At 37.1% G+C, this 15,539-nt stretch overlaps 1 protein-coding gene across 3 annotated transcripts in view; it reads right to left on the reverse strand.

The window, feature by feature from the left end:
• The window catches only part of Glce (glucuronic acid epimerase), a 66,033-nt gene that overhangs the window by 34,929 nt on the left and 15,565 nt on the right, over positions 1 to 15,539 (reverse strand). The window contains exon 2 of one of the 3 annotated variants that reach the window (XM_063265760.1): positions 9,989 to 10,153. The exons of the other annotated variants lie outside the window; for them this stretch is intronic. The gene's annotated coding sequence lies outside the window, so the exon portion shown is untranslated. The remainder of the gene's footprint in view (positions 1 to 9,988; positions 10,154 to 15,539) is intronic. 3 annotated transcript variants of the gene reach the window in all.

Here is a 15,539-nt window from a genome sequence, read left to right on the forward strand (position 1 = left end):
GGGATTGTTTTCTAGATTGGATCATTTGAGGTGCAGAAGATCCACCCTAGATCTGAGCCATACTTTCTAGATGGCAGCCTAGAGAAAAGACACAGAAGAAGCAAGCTTTTGCTTTTTGCCTGCTTGTTCTCATTCTAGCTGGCAAATTCATTTCTTAACTGGTATTAGAACTACTTCTTTGGGATTCCAATGTATGCTGAAGGTCACCTGAGACATTCAGCCTCCCGTCGAATATTCCATTCTTGGACTTTCTATCAGGAAGCAACCATTGTTGCACTATCGGAACCACAAGTAACTCTACTAAACTCTGTGTGTGTGTGTGTGTGTGTGTGTGTGTGTGTGTGTGTGTGTGTGTGTTCATTCTATCAGCTGTTTCTCTATAGAACCCTGACTAATTTAACAGATATTAAAGCAACAATGTCAATTTTATGCAACTAAAAAAACTTAGCTGGCATAGTGGTATACACCTGTAATTCCAGTTACTTGTGAGGCTGAAGTAGGAAAATCACAACTTATAGGCCAGACAGGACTATATAGTGAAATCCCAGCTCAAACACAAAACAACCCCGATAGAATAAGTCTAAAAAGCTTTTTTAAAGAATACTGACTTACGGGACAAGGAAGCATTCAATTTGTAAAGTGCTTCTATGCAGACATGAGGACCAGAATTTAGATTCCTAGCATCCAAATAAAAAAGCTGGTGTTTGGGGGGAGGGGCATGTAGAGATAGGAAGGCCCTTAGGACATCCTGGCCAGCCAGTCTATCCGAAATAGTAAGATTTGGGGGCAGAGAGAGATTTGTCTCAAAAAGGAAGATAGAGCAATGGAGAAAGACACCCAATACAGATCACTGGCCTCGCGCATGTGCTCTGGCAAATGCATACACACTCCCACTCCCATCCCCCACATACACTCCCAACCTATACTAGGTAGAAAAGAGGAGGGGGTAATTACATAGAAAACATTCTGAAAATAAAAAACAATACTTCATTTGCTTTTTTATTATGGGGGAAAATAAGAGTTTATTATCAGGGAAAGCAAGGTATTTTAATAAATAGGGTGAGGAAAAGCAAAGTGGGAAAGAGATTTCACAAGTAATTACGTTGTTTATCTTACCACCTCTATGGAAGCAGAACTATATATAAGCTTCCAATAAATGATTATTACACTACTCATATATGGTCATAGAACAACAGTACAATAATGAAATAAAATTAAATATACTGTCCCATGTCTCAAACACTTTTTTCATGTCATTTAATCTATTGATTATTCTTTATCCTACTTATTTTAAAAAGTAATATTCAGCCAACTACTTCTATGTACGGTAAACTCAGTCCTCGCCTGTGCTGCTAACATCAGCAACAATTTCACAGTCATTCTTTTCTCATCTGCATTTGTACTAACTTCAAATAGAAGGCAAGGGTCTGTAAGGAACAGCTCTCACCAAAGGACTTCTGTTCTTAGATTACATTCAATTAAAAATGAAACGGTATGCTTCAATAATTTAGGTTTGCTCCACAAATACATGGCGAGGAAAATTATTTACATTGGTTACCAAATTCTTTTTAACCAAAGTATGTGGTATTTGTAAAAATTCAACAAGGTCAGTTTAGCGTTATCATTTATTCATACAGTTCCTACTAGAAAGCCATGTGTGTAGTATTGTTTCACATAATCTCACTAGATGTTCAATTTACTTTCCCCCCCCCCCATCTTTATTAAATTGGGTATTTCTTATTTACATTTCAATTGTTATTCCCTTTCCCCGGTTTCCAGGCAAACATCCCTCTAACCTCTCCTCTTCCCCTGCTATATGGGTGTTCCCCTCCCCATCTCCCCCCCAATACCGCTCTCCCCTCAGGCAGGACCAAGGGCTTCCCCTTCCATTGGTGCCCTTACTAGGCTATTCATTGCTACCTATGCAGTTGGAGCCCAGGGTCAGTCCATGTATATCAATTTACTTTTTAAAAGGCTGTTTCATAACCAAATCAGACTCTCCAAAATGCAAGACACTTGCCAACAGCGTCTATCAGGGTTGGTACATCTTAGCTGTCAGTCTCTCTGTGGCACTGAAAACATTTAAGCAGCTCCTATATTTTAATATTCAGAATCACAGAGATTTCACTCCCTTCTCCAAAGAATCAAGAAAAAATCAATCATTATTTCTTCTTTCTTGCCTTTTCTTTGCTGTGTAGGACCTATGACAACAAACTTCTCTTTGTCTTTAGTGCTTACAGTAAGGCCAGCCATTTGAATACTTAAATTTAGTCAATTAACAAACATTTAATAAGAGAAATTAAACAAGACAAAATCCTGTGATCATGGAAATTACTGAGTAAATACAGTTGGCCTTTAGAAGATGTAAGAGGCAATGGGAAAGAAGGTCAACACACAGCTGCTCAGAGTGGGCTCTGACCTCATCTGTGGTTGCATAACTCAAGTCGAGGTCACAAAAACTTTGGCAACAGTAAAAGGATCTGCATGTGCAACAACCAAGGCTTGATTCAAAACCCAACAAGCAATGAGCCCAGAGCGTTTCCGGCAGTGTTCTTGGACTCCCCTACAGCCATGGTTCCGAAAACAACTCACATTATGCACACATGCTTTGATGTCATGCAATGCCAATACGCTCATATTCTAAACTACACTATGAACTGCAGCACTTTAAATATACATAAAAACTGTTCTGCTCTTACAGAAACACAAGGGTTTAATCGTGGACCTCAAAGAATTTTAATATTTTCCTATTATCTATCAGCATGGAAGCATCAATTAGTATATCTTTGTGTTACATTGGGCCACAGTTTTTTATTTAAACAATTTAAACAACCTGTTATTTGAACTTACTATCTAGAGTTTCTTTTAAAAAAATGTTAAATATATTTTGGAATGGTAGTATGCAAAATTTCCAACAACTTCTGAAATGACCCTAAACCTACTTCTGTCATTTTGTACCAGGTATTTATGTGATGTTTTCTCACCATTGACAATTATAAAATCAAAATACTGATCAACTCTGAATACAGGTAAAATGCTCTATGCCCTGGAGTGTCAAATATTTATACAAGATTTAATTTTTATAAGAAAAAAGATACATATCTCATTAATATGCAACTTTGCTTTCATCTTTAATGAATGGCAAAATTATATGTAAACCAAGGAATTGTTTTAAAATAAATCTATGGTTATCATTAAATGTCTAAAATGTACACATTTTAAATGTGTCTCATGATTTTATTTATTTTTATTTTTATTTATTTATTTATTTTTTGCCAAAAAGGGGTTATAAGTGGAAAAAGTTTAAGCAGCTCTGATGGACAAAAAGCTAAGGTTACCAGATAACTGCTTTGTACTGGAAGAATCTTTAAAAAAATAAATCCAAACTGGGGAGACTAAATGGTAGCACCCAAAAATAGCAGACCTCTGTCATTATCGGTTACCACAAGAGTCTACTTTTCTTCAAGTTCCATGTAATTAGAATTTTTATACATGAATTAAATCCAACAGGACACTATAGTTTCTTAGCCACTGAGGTACTAAAAAGAAGTTCCTACTTCACAAGTACCCTTTAAAGAATATAGCATATTAAACCACCTGTCTCTATCAAGGTGAAGACAGAAATTGCCTTCCTTTACTTGTTACGACCTTAACAGTATCACAGCAGAGGCTGATCTGCATGAAAGGTAATCCAATGAGTTTTCCATTCACTGTTCCTCAAGTCCTTCTTTCAGAAATGAAGCTTTGTATCTACTTATGAGAAACACAAATGGTCAGACTGCCGAGAATTTATCCACAGGGGATTTATCCACTTGCTTTAACTTGAGTTCAGTTCCCAGAAAACATGTTTTTAAAAAAAAATGGGTCATGCAGGCATGTTTGTAATTTCTGTCTTAGGGAGGCAGACAGGTGGATCTCTGAGGCTCAGTGGCTAGCTAGACTTGTGTACTTGTAGAGTTTCAGGCTAGTTAGTGAGAGACTGTCTCAAAAAACAAAGTGGATGGTTCCTAGGTATTGATACAAGAGGTTGACCTCTGGACTCCACATGCATATGCACATGCAACTCAGTGTGTGTGTGTGTGTGTGTGTGTGTGTGTGTGTGCGTGTGCGTGCACTAGCTTTTGTAGCATGCATGCTCAGGTGTGAGTTAACTCTATGTAGATCAGGCTAACTTTAATCTCAAAGGCCTGCCTATCTCTACTTACCAAATTCTGGTATTAGGGGTGTGTGTCACCACAGGCAATTCTGCTATTCTTAACTCTCTGACTTCATACTCCCACATCTAACCTTTAGGAAGGAAAAAAGCTAAACCAAAATCAACTTCATCTTTAAAAGAACAAAATTCGGGAGCTACCTGGAACCACAGAACTCTGGAGGTTGAGGCAACCTAGGCCACAGTGAAATCCAGTGTCAAAGGGGAAAGAGTAAAGGAAAGAAGGAGTGGGAAGAGGTGTGGAGAGAGCTGATGAGAAGGGAAGGTATGCCACAAACCAATCAGAGGTTAGTATTTTATCTTGTCTATAGCATGCAGAGAACAGGAGAGTACCACAGAGAGGTTACACCAAATTGCAAACATTTTTTCCCTTGCCACAAAACCAAGAAATATACTATTAAAGAAAACTGTTACAGATTAGAACTGATTTACCTCCAAAGCTAGGGCTTTTTTTTAATTTTTTTTTTTTTCCGGAGCTGGGGACCAAACCCAGGGCCTTGCACATGCTAGGCAAGCACTCTACCACTGAGCTAAATCCCCAACCCCCCTTTTTTTTTTAATTTTTTTTTTTTTTAGGGCTTTTATTTCTAAATCTGGAACCAGCTCTTTGCCGATTTGTATTTACACACTTTCTCTAAAGTATTAACACAACCTCACAAACCGTCTGTTTAACAGTAATTAGAACTTATCTAGTTAACACAACAGCAAAGCCTGCCACAACACAGATGGCAGAAGACTTTGTCTTTTCCTCATCAGTGTCAAGAACTTCTATTTCATGATTAAGAAGTCTGTGCATGGGCTGGAGAGATGGCTCAGTGGTTAAGAGCACTGATTGCTCTTCAGAGGTCCAGAGTTCAAATCCCAGCAAACACATGGTGGCTCACAACCATCTGTAATGAGATCTGATGCCTTCTTCCAGTACGGCTAAAACAGCTATAGTGTATTCATATACACTAAATAAATAAATAAGTAAATCTTTAAAAAAAAAAAAAGGAAGTCTGCACGCGGTATTTACAAACTGCAAAAACTAGTGACAGTATTACTTTATTGAGAAAGTCAACACAGCAAAATTCTTGATTATTTCTTAACACAAAGATTTTTCTCTTACTACCCTGGCCAAACCTAGCCAAATACAAGATTAACAAGTCAGAATGAACAAAGTCTGCACTGTTGATTTGTCTCAGATCATTAAAGTACACCAATTCCCTGAAAAGCATAAGTCCCCAAATTCTGCTGCAAAGTGGAAATGTCTCAGCAGCATTCAAAAATCTCAGTGTGCAAATTACACTCTAAACTCTGGTGGGTACGAGACAGGGAGGGTTCTTAAAATGCTAAGCAGTTACATAAGGCTCATTCCTAGCAACTTATAATATCAGGATATTATAACTTATAATGGCATTGGGCACTGGCTCTGTCATAAGCAAACCTGAGTACATCTCTCTGTGACTATTTCCTCATCTGGAAAGTTATTTGTAATATTTAAAATGCTGTGAGTCTAGGGTGATTTTTTTTAGTTCTCCTACAAAGATTGAACTGACTTCAACATATAAACTATGCCAAAGGGGTAGGCAACAATAACAAAGAAACATTTGGAATCCATGGTCTGTTAAATGCTTAGTTTTACAAGAAAAGATTATTTTACAGTATATATCAAGTTCAGCTATACTTCAACTGCATAGATTTTTATATATCCACCTCCTTCCAAGTCATAAAATAGTATCTATGTTGGAAATGTATGAAAACTTGAATTATCTTAAAATAAAGCAATCTTTCGAATTTCTATAAAAGTATCTGCATATTTTCTGATTTTAATAGCTTTCCTACTTTTGTTGAGTTCTTACGAATAAAATTTTAGTTTCTTTTCTTGGTGGTAGTGGTCTGATTGCTTTTACACTGGGTCTTGCTATGTATCTCAGGCTGGACTCCAACTTGGCCCCCTCCTGACTCAGCTTCCACAACGCTAGGCACATATCACTGGATATAGCATGACTTTAACACTGTTAAATCTTTTCATAAAAGGAATCACTAGAAAAAAACAGGACCACGGGTACAAAGCATGTTATCTAATAGTCCTAAACCAAATTCTTACCTTCACCCAGTTCTCTCACAAATGAGTGTTACCAGTTATGAATATGCTAGATAAAAAGGCTAACTCATGCAAGCAGATGAGCATCTTACAGTAGCAGTATCTGAAGATTGAGTAGCAAACTTCAAAGATGTACTTTATGATTGACCCAGTATTTACACATTTATGTAATCTCTTCTTCCTCTAAGAGTAGGATGGACTTAGTAATCTATTAACAACAACAACAAATTAAATATGGCAGAAATGATAGGATGACTGCCACTATGTGACAAGGTTATTAAGACTGATGTTCCTGCTACCATGCTCTATGCTGGGATTCTTTCTTGCCTTCTTGCTTGCTCTGACAAAGTCAGCTCTCAAACTGTGAAATGTTTTACAGGTACATACGGTAAAGAACAGAGGTCTCTGGCCACAGGCAGAAAGGAATCCTGCCAACCACAATATGAACAAGCTAGGAAGTAGATCCTTCTACAGTAAAATTTCCCTTAAATTTTTTTTTTAAACACTACTGGAAATCAACTCAGGGTCCTGCCCATAGTAGGTAGGTAATGTATCATCTAGCTACATCCTCAGCCTTTCCCACTTTCTCTTGAAATCACACTGATCAGACTTTTTCCAAACTTGCCTAACTTTTCCATGTTACTGATTAAAATGCCCTGGAGTTCAGTTCTTGGACCTCTCCTCTTTCACCTATGCTTACTCCCCACATGGTCTCCTCCAGATTTTAGACACAACATCTACAAACTTACATATCCCAAATTATTTATAATTTGGTCTTCTCACCACAACTGCTCTCTAATATATATATACAAGTACCTTCTGAGCATATTTTACTTGCACATCTAATATGCACTGAAGTTAAAAATTAAAGCCTTGACCAGCTTCAGCACAATCCCACTACATACAGCCTTCCTCCACCACCAGTCTTCCTCCTTTTAGTAAGTGGTAACACCAAGTTTCTAGTTGCACAGGCATCCCATCTCTTTTATCCTTTAGTTACTGGTTTTACTTAAAAAATAAAGCCCAACCTCTTAAAAACTGTTCCACTTCTACGAGGCTCACAGGATTATTGCAATGGTCTCCTAAACTTTCTGCCTTGAACTCTCAAATCTCTCTTGCCATTAAGAATAATAAGGCCATATGGCTCCTCTGTTCAAAACTCTCCAATTGCATCATTCCAGGTCAAACGGCAAAGTTCCAACAAGTTACTTCACTTCTCTGACCTCTACAGCTCTCCTCTAGCCTGATTCTAATTCAGTTTATTGTCCTTTTCCTTCCTTAGACACTCCAGGCATACCTTCTACAGACATTATTGCTATATCTGGCAATCCCAGTGTTCTTCCCTGAATTACTCATGCAGATTATTCCTTTGAGGCTTCACTAGATGGCTACTTTCTCAAGCCTGCCTACCTTCAACCTCCATGTCTCTCAGCCCTCTCCACATTCCCTTTCTCACCCTTTTCTCTGTAGTATTTATTGCGGATACACTGTATTTTATCTTTTATTTTCTAATTCCATCCTTTAGAATGTAAGCGTAACCATAAGAGGCATGCATTTAAGAATGATTATAGCAACCAATGGGATTCTTTCACTGATCTATGCCAATACAACAGAATACTATGAATAATTTTGAAGGTACCAAAATATTACATTCATACTTCAATCATTGCTTTACATTTTGACAAGCTTAACTCCCTAATTATACTCATACTAGAATTATATTAAGTCAGTTTGCATTCCTCTGAATACATACATACTAATTAGAAGAGGATTCAGTTTCAGAATCAGACAATAAGCAACCAGATTGTTTTAATTTTTCAGGGCCAGAAAGATAGTTTGGTAGTAAGCAGTCATGAGAACCTGAATCTGGATCCTTAGCATTCAGACAAAAAGCCAGGTATACTGTCCTGACTAACACCAGCATTGAAGAACAGAAAGACAGATCCCAAAAGCTCTCTGATCAGCCCCCCTACCCTAAACTGTGAGCCTCTGGTTTGGAAACAGATTGAGAGCCATACATGAAGACACTCCATGTGTTGCTCTGGCATTAGCATGCATGTATATAGGAACATGTACCCACACACTCATACATACATATTACATACATATAGAAAACAATAATAATTTTTCTATTGATAATCCAAGGTAGAAATTTCACATGTAATGTCACAGAATTCAACATTTAAAAGATATTAAAAACTAGGAATTAAAAAGATAAAAGTTTCAAATAATTTAAAAAAGAATGTTAAAAATTATTTAATTCTTTCATATTGGTATATCTGCCAAAAACACCATATATTTACATCCATTTTCCAACCTAGACATTATTTTCAGTTTTTTCAAAACTATCAGCAATAAAAGGAATATTTAGATGAGAAGCTAAATCCACAGTTTAAAAGCAAGACTTGATTGAGCTAATTTTATAAACGGTTTTTACACTTGTGTTATATAATTACACATTTCCAAAAACACTTTCATACCTCCACTGTGATCTTCATACTAACATATAGGGTAGACAGTATCTATCTCCCCATACCTTCCCGATATACATGATATTTTTCAGATGGAAAAATGTATCTTAGGTTTAACTAGTTTGCTTAAGGTTACAAAGTTATACAGTGAAGCTGAACTATAATTGACTGGATTTTTTGTTTGCTTGTTTGTTTGTTTTAAGTCCATTGTTTTCTACTACAATACATCCCACTACTCAGTGACTAAGGGTACTGTTACACAGGCCCAAAAAGACTTATTTGATTTTAGCAGCTTCCTGAGTGAAGTGGAAATTTTCATATTCCTATTTATTATAAAAATACTTTGTAGATGGTATAAGTGTATTTAATGTTCTTATTTTAAAAAATTAAAAAGTTCAGGAAGTCAGTATTAAAAACTGAGTACCCAACGTATAAACACAAGACTACTTTTGGCAGAGACCAACTGCCAGAGCAAGTACTTGAGGAAGGTATCTGACAGAAGCCACTCTGGCTCAGATCATTTTATTACTGTTAGAGCCTCCATCTCCACCTGAATATATCATCAATCCTGGTTGAAAATAAGAATAATAAATTATTTTGCCCTTCTCCCCAAAGACTTCAGCTCAAGGTTCAGAAAAACAAATGGTTCCAGGACTCCTTTCATTTGACTTACTTTCTGTTCCCTTTAATATTCTGAGGAAGAGATTCCTTGAGCCCTCCAATTTCATGAATACCCCACAGCAAACGAAAAGTAGAAAAAGAATCAAACAAGCCAAAAACAAAACAAAACAAAACAAAAAACCAACCAACCAACCAACCCACCCAAATCAACCCAAACTAAACTAAAAATCATGTAAGATTGAAAGCATGATTCTTCACATCTTTAGAGCCTAGTGTACCTTATCCCATGCTAAAACCCACTTCTTAGTAGAAATCCGGATTTATTTCTGAATCCTAGTCAGTTTCCAACTAATCTTAGCCATTAATTTGGGGTGCTCAAAATACAACATGGCTGCAAATCTGCTGGACAATAAGCTCATATGAAATTCCTGGAATACAGCACATATGTCAAGAGCTATTCAGTTCTACAACCAGGCAAGACTGAACTAAAAACAGGTAAGGTTTCTTAACACATGGCTTTGACTTTGTTGCAAAGCACATGCTTCTACTTTTTTTTTTCCATTTCTCTGCCAATACTAAGAGACTGAGATACAATACCAGATTTTATTACAGCTCCTTCAAGAAACCATGGTTTAGCAAAGGCATGGTGGTATACGCCTGTAGTCTCAGTTCTTGGGAAGCTGACGGAAAAGGATTGCATGTTCAAGATAAACTTGGGATATACAATGAACTCCAGGCAATCCTGGGCTACACAGTGAGACTCTGTAGAAAGGAAGGAGAGAAAGTAGGAGAGAGAAAAATATCAGTAATCCTAAAACCATGGAATAAAACTGTTCCAAGGGGTGGGGGACAAAAAAAAACCTGAAAGAGAGAGTGTGACAGTTCTCCACAAATGAAGAGACTCAATGACAGGGTACAAGAAGCAGTATTAACAATTTAACATATGTACAATGGACACTTAAAAACAAAAACAAGGCAATATTAGAAAAAATGGTAGAGAAAAATCCCTACTTTCGAAGCTACACACTGTTCTAAGATCAAGGAAGAATAAACAAGGACAAATATTCACACAAAAGGCCTATCACAACTGTAAAAAGGGGCCAAATTAGTGCATTCCAGTGCTAAAAGTTGCATTACAGATAGTAAAACAAGAGAATTACCATAGGTTTCTTCTCGGAGAGACAGAAAGAAAGTAAGATTATTACTCCATGAATTTCATGTTTACTTAATTTCTAAATTTCAATATTTTCTTTCACAAAATGGGAATACTAAAACCTCTTATCAGGTTGAAGGGAAAATTAAATTATATAAATGTTAAATTCTTTGTATGCTTGTAAATGGTGGCAAAGCCAACACGTTAGCTCCTCTCTTTCATCAATACCTATATATTAATACAGAACCTCCTATGCAAAAGAAAAGCATAAACTGAAAATTGGTCTTTTTGAAATTTTGGAATTTATTTTGCCAGGTAACACTGACTAGTAAAAACAAAAGGTCAATACTGTCAATTCAAGAAGCATATGTGCCTTGGTTCCCTAATAGCAGTTAAGATACTAAAACTGTATTTGATATTCTACAATTAATATATTTAGAATCAACATGAACATTAACCTAAGACATGAATAAATTAAGTAATTTTTAAAGTCCATTTTCTTCATGTTATCTTATTTCCACCTTCAAACACAATGCTTTACATTTCAGAGTTTCAGAAGCAAAATGTGTTATCTTTTTAGTACTAACAAAAAAATTGCTGTTTTTCAGTGTGATTCCCTCAAATTAACAAAGCTCTGAGAAAGAAAAGAACACAGCACATAACAGACAACAGTCAATTGCTGAGATAAATAAAGGTAGCCATCTAAGACACACAAAGCAATGCAGCTCACAATCTATTCCACTGTTGACTTTTTTAAAGCTTTAAATTTTATCAATTTTTCCTGAATTTATTTATTTATTCACTTTACATCCCAATTGCAGCCCCCTCCCAGACCCACCCTCATACCGCTCTCCCCCACTTCCCTCTTTCCCTTCTCCTCTGAGAAGAGAAGCCACCCCTAATGGGTACCAAGCCACCCTGACACACCAAGATGCAGCAGGACTAGGCATATCATCTCCCACTGAGAGCAGACGAGGCAGTCCAGTCTAGCTAGGGGAAAGGGATCCAAAGGAAAGGCAACAGAGTCAGAGTCAGCTCCTGCTCAACTCGTTAGAAGACCCACATGAAGATCATGCTACATATCTGTTACATATGTGTAGGGGGTTTAGGTCCAGCCTCTGCATGCTCTTTGATTGGTGGTTCAACCTCTGTGAGCTCCCATGGGCCCAGGTTATTTGACTCTGTAGATTTTCTTGTGATGTCCTTGACCCCTCCAGCTCCCTCAATCCTTCCTCCCACTCTTCCACAAGACTCCCAGAACTCTGCCTAATGTTTGGCTATGGGTCTCTGCATCTGTTTCCATCAGCTGCTGGATGAGGCCTCTCACAGGACATTTATAGTAGGCTCTACCATGGGATGGGTCTCAAGTTGGGTCAGCCATTGGATGGCTGTCCCCTCAAACATCTTTATCCCTGCACATCTTGTATGCAGGACAAATTTTGGGTAGAAAAGTTTTTGGGTGTGTTGGTATCCCCTTCCCTCCACTGGAAAGGAAATTAAAAAAAAATTTTTTTTAAATCTTTTAAAAATGTCAGGAGAATGAAAATACACACACACACACAGAGAGAGAGAGAGAGAGAGAGAGAGAGAGAGAGAGAGAGAGAGAGAGAGAGAGGAGGGAGAGAGAGAGAGAGAGAGAGAGAGAGAGTGAGTTGGTTTGTTTTTTGTCTTTTGAGACAGGGTTTCTGTGTGGCCCTTGCTGTCCTGGAACTCATTCTGTAGTTGAATTCAGATATCCACCTGCCTCTGCCTCTCAAGTGCTAGGATTAAAGGTGTGCACCACCATGCTTGGCTAGGGCAATTATTTTAAAGTAAAAATTTTCTTAAATGTTTAGTATACACACTAATTTTTTTTTCTTTTTTTTCGGTCCCCAGCTCCGAACCCAGGGCCTTGCGCTTCCTAGGCAAGCGCTCTACCACTGAGCTAAATCCCCAACCCTAGTATACACACTAATTAAAATCAAGTATTCAAGTAGCTAATCTATGATACATCTGCCTTTATGAATTTGAAGGCAGTTCACATTCTGTTTTTATTATCTCTTTAGTATTATAGTGTATCTTAGACATTCAGAAACAAAGAATAATTGTTTTTTAGAAACAATTATCACTCAGGTTATTAAGGTTTCTTTATAACAACTTTCATTCTTTTGTTAGTATAAAAAACAATTTTTAACTACACATTACTCTATATTTTACTCTATATTTCATATCAGCTTATTTAATTCAATAAGAACACTTGGTAAGATTTAGCATTCTCCATCTCATGAAGGATGGGGAAAGGAGGTCCAGGAGATGAAGTGGTTTGCCTATGATCACATATTACTGGAAGGCAGTGGAGCTAGAATTAGAACCTCAATCATAACACAGCTTGCTTTTTATTTTGGCTCAGTGCTGGTAACTTTTAACAAAGATGGAAAAAGAGATAGAAATCAAATCACTAAAGCTTCCATTGAAATGGTAGCTAAGTCAACTACCTGGTGGTGAAGGGTTAAGGATGTTGGTTACAAGAAGCTATGTGTTCAAATTTGCAATCTATCTCTTACCTTCTCATTGTGTCAGCATTCTCTGTTCAGAAAGGAATGTTTGATAAGTGTTGTATTGTTTTACATGATAGAAACCCATGACCATGGCAACTAAAGCAAGAAAACAGATGCAAACATATTTTGGCTCATTATAGAAACATTAAAAAGCTTCAAGACACTAGAACACAACCAAGGCAGAAACTGTAATAGATATGTTACCAGGAATATTTACTCGACAACTGAGTGACAGCAATTTGGAGAACTGACTTTGGCTCAATAATGGGCCTATCTCACCGCCATAAATTGATTCTGAGATGAAAGAGAATCAGATCAGTAGGATACAAGATTTTCTGGTGGTTTCTGATTATGTCTATCCTTTTTTTTTTTTTTTTTTTTTTTGAGGAAATCAGCCTGTTTCATCTTTTAGAACAGTAGTTCTCAACCTGTATGTTGTAACTCCTCTAGGGTTGCATATCAGATATTTATATTAAAAATTCACAACAGTAGCAAAATTGCAGTTATAAAGTAGCAACAAAGTAACTTTCTAGTTGGGGGTCACCTCTACATGAGGAACTGTATTAAACGGTTGCAACATTCAGAAGGTTGAAAACCATTGCTTTAGAACATAAGGTTCTTTCCTATGCAAAGTGGACTGGAACAACAGAAAAAATCTGAATCTTCTGAGTCTGCATTAATGCATTCACTGACTAACCTGGAGGCATACCTTGCCTCTACTTCCAGCTGTGCACAACTGGTTAGTTTCCTTATTGTGTAAGGCTACCTGAATTGGGTATCTTTTACATTTAATGTTTAAACAGTCATACCTGGAACAAATATTAGCTGACATATATAAAGGGCATCTGTGAAGCAAAATGTTCTCTCAAATGTAAAGAAAATAAAAATTCTATTAATAAAGACAGGGATTAAATTATAGAACAAACTCTGGAAAAGAAACGGAACGGCTCTCTGCTTATTGTTTACAACTGTTACTGTTCTCTGATTTAGACATTCCTAACAGACTTGAAAGGAGACAAGCTTGTGAGGGAGACCTGTCATTATTCTACGCTGAATGCCCAAAGCTACAATTGAATGGAGGAAATAACTGGGCAGCTACAACAAAAATCCTTATTAATGTTCACAATCAGTCCTGGGAAAATTAAATTATACTCTGCTAAGCTGGGATGGCAAGATTAACCCTCTGCTAATGTCTTGGGGATGGCATTGTTTTGTTTTGATATAGAAGTCTCACTATGTAGCTCTGTCCAGGAATTCACTGTGCAAACCAGGCTGGCCTCGAACTCACAAAAGATCCACCTGCCTCTGCTTCCTGAGTGCTAGGACTAAAGGAATGTGCTACACCAGCTTGCATTCATTTTTTTTAGGATAAAAGTCTAGATGGGTCAAACACAAAGAATGCTTCTAAATTGTATATAATTCTAAAAGACATCAAACAGGAAGGAAAAAGCCTTCAATTCCAAGTTGCATTAGTTTTGCTATCAACTTCAACTCTTCCTATTGTCTATGCCTCCATCCATATATGACATTTGTCTGTTACTTGATTCTCCCTTATTATTGCTTTCTTCTGTGCTATGTTTACTCTCCCAGCTCCTCTTACTACAGAGGTAGAACAAGTATCTTGTGTCCATTGAACACATTTTTGTCCCCTCCTCCCTGAAAACATTCAACTTGGATTCTACTGGCACAAGACTATTGTTGTTCCAATTACCTCTCAGATGCTCCACTTATTTCTTCAAGGCTACAGCTGCTTGCTCATTCTACCATTACCCTTGTTTCCTCCCCAAATCTTTGCTTTGGTATTCCTTAACAGTCTCTCTTCCCATGATCCTATTCTAATGTTATTTATCCACTAATACCCACACTCAAAGCTTAATCTGAGTTCATTTTAATTCCAATGTTATTTTAGCCACTTATGCCATGGTCAAAGCTTAAAATGTGTTAATTTTAATGAATGTAACTATATATACATTCAATATACATATATATTTTTTTAATGAATGTAAACACACACACAGGCGCACGCACACACACACACACACACACACAAGCACCATGGTTTATCAGTTCACTCCCTTTGCTTACTTACTCATCTTGGTTTACTGACACACTATGTAGTTCAAAATGAACTCAAATTTTCAGTTCTACCACATCCTCCCTGTAGGTTTGTGCCACCACACCTGCTTAGTCTACTGCCACTACTTCTCTCCTTCTCTTTTGTTGTCTTCTCAATCCCCATCTTATCTGAGTTTAAATTCTTATTCAACCATTTGTTACTTCCCTGTCTTGCACAAAACCTCAACAAGTTTTCCTCCTTTATACTTTATCAATCTTGGCTAAAACCGGTACCAACCCAATTCTCTGCCTATTCCATGTAGGTACTTACACAGTTCAATGTTGCTAGAGAGAGTCTTTGTTAGTAACTATTTTCTTTTTAAACTCAGGACCAGAAATCTCC

Source organism: Rattus norvegicus, chromosome 8 (assembly GCF_036323735.1).
Source record: "Rattus norvegicus strain BN/NHsdMcwi chromosome 8, GRCr8, whole genome shotgun sequence".
NCBI classification, from domain to species: domain Eukaryota; kingdom Metazoa; phylum Chordata; class Mammalia; order Rodentia; family Muridae; genus Rattus; species Rattus norvegicus.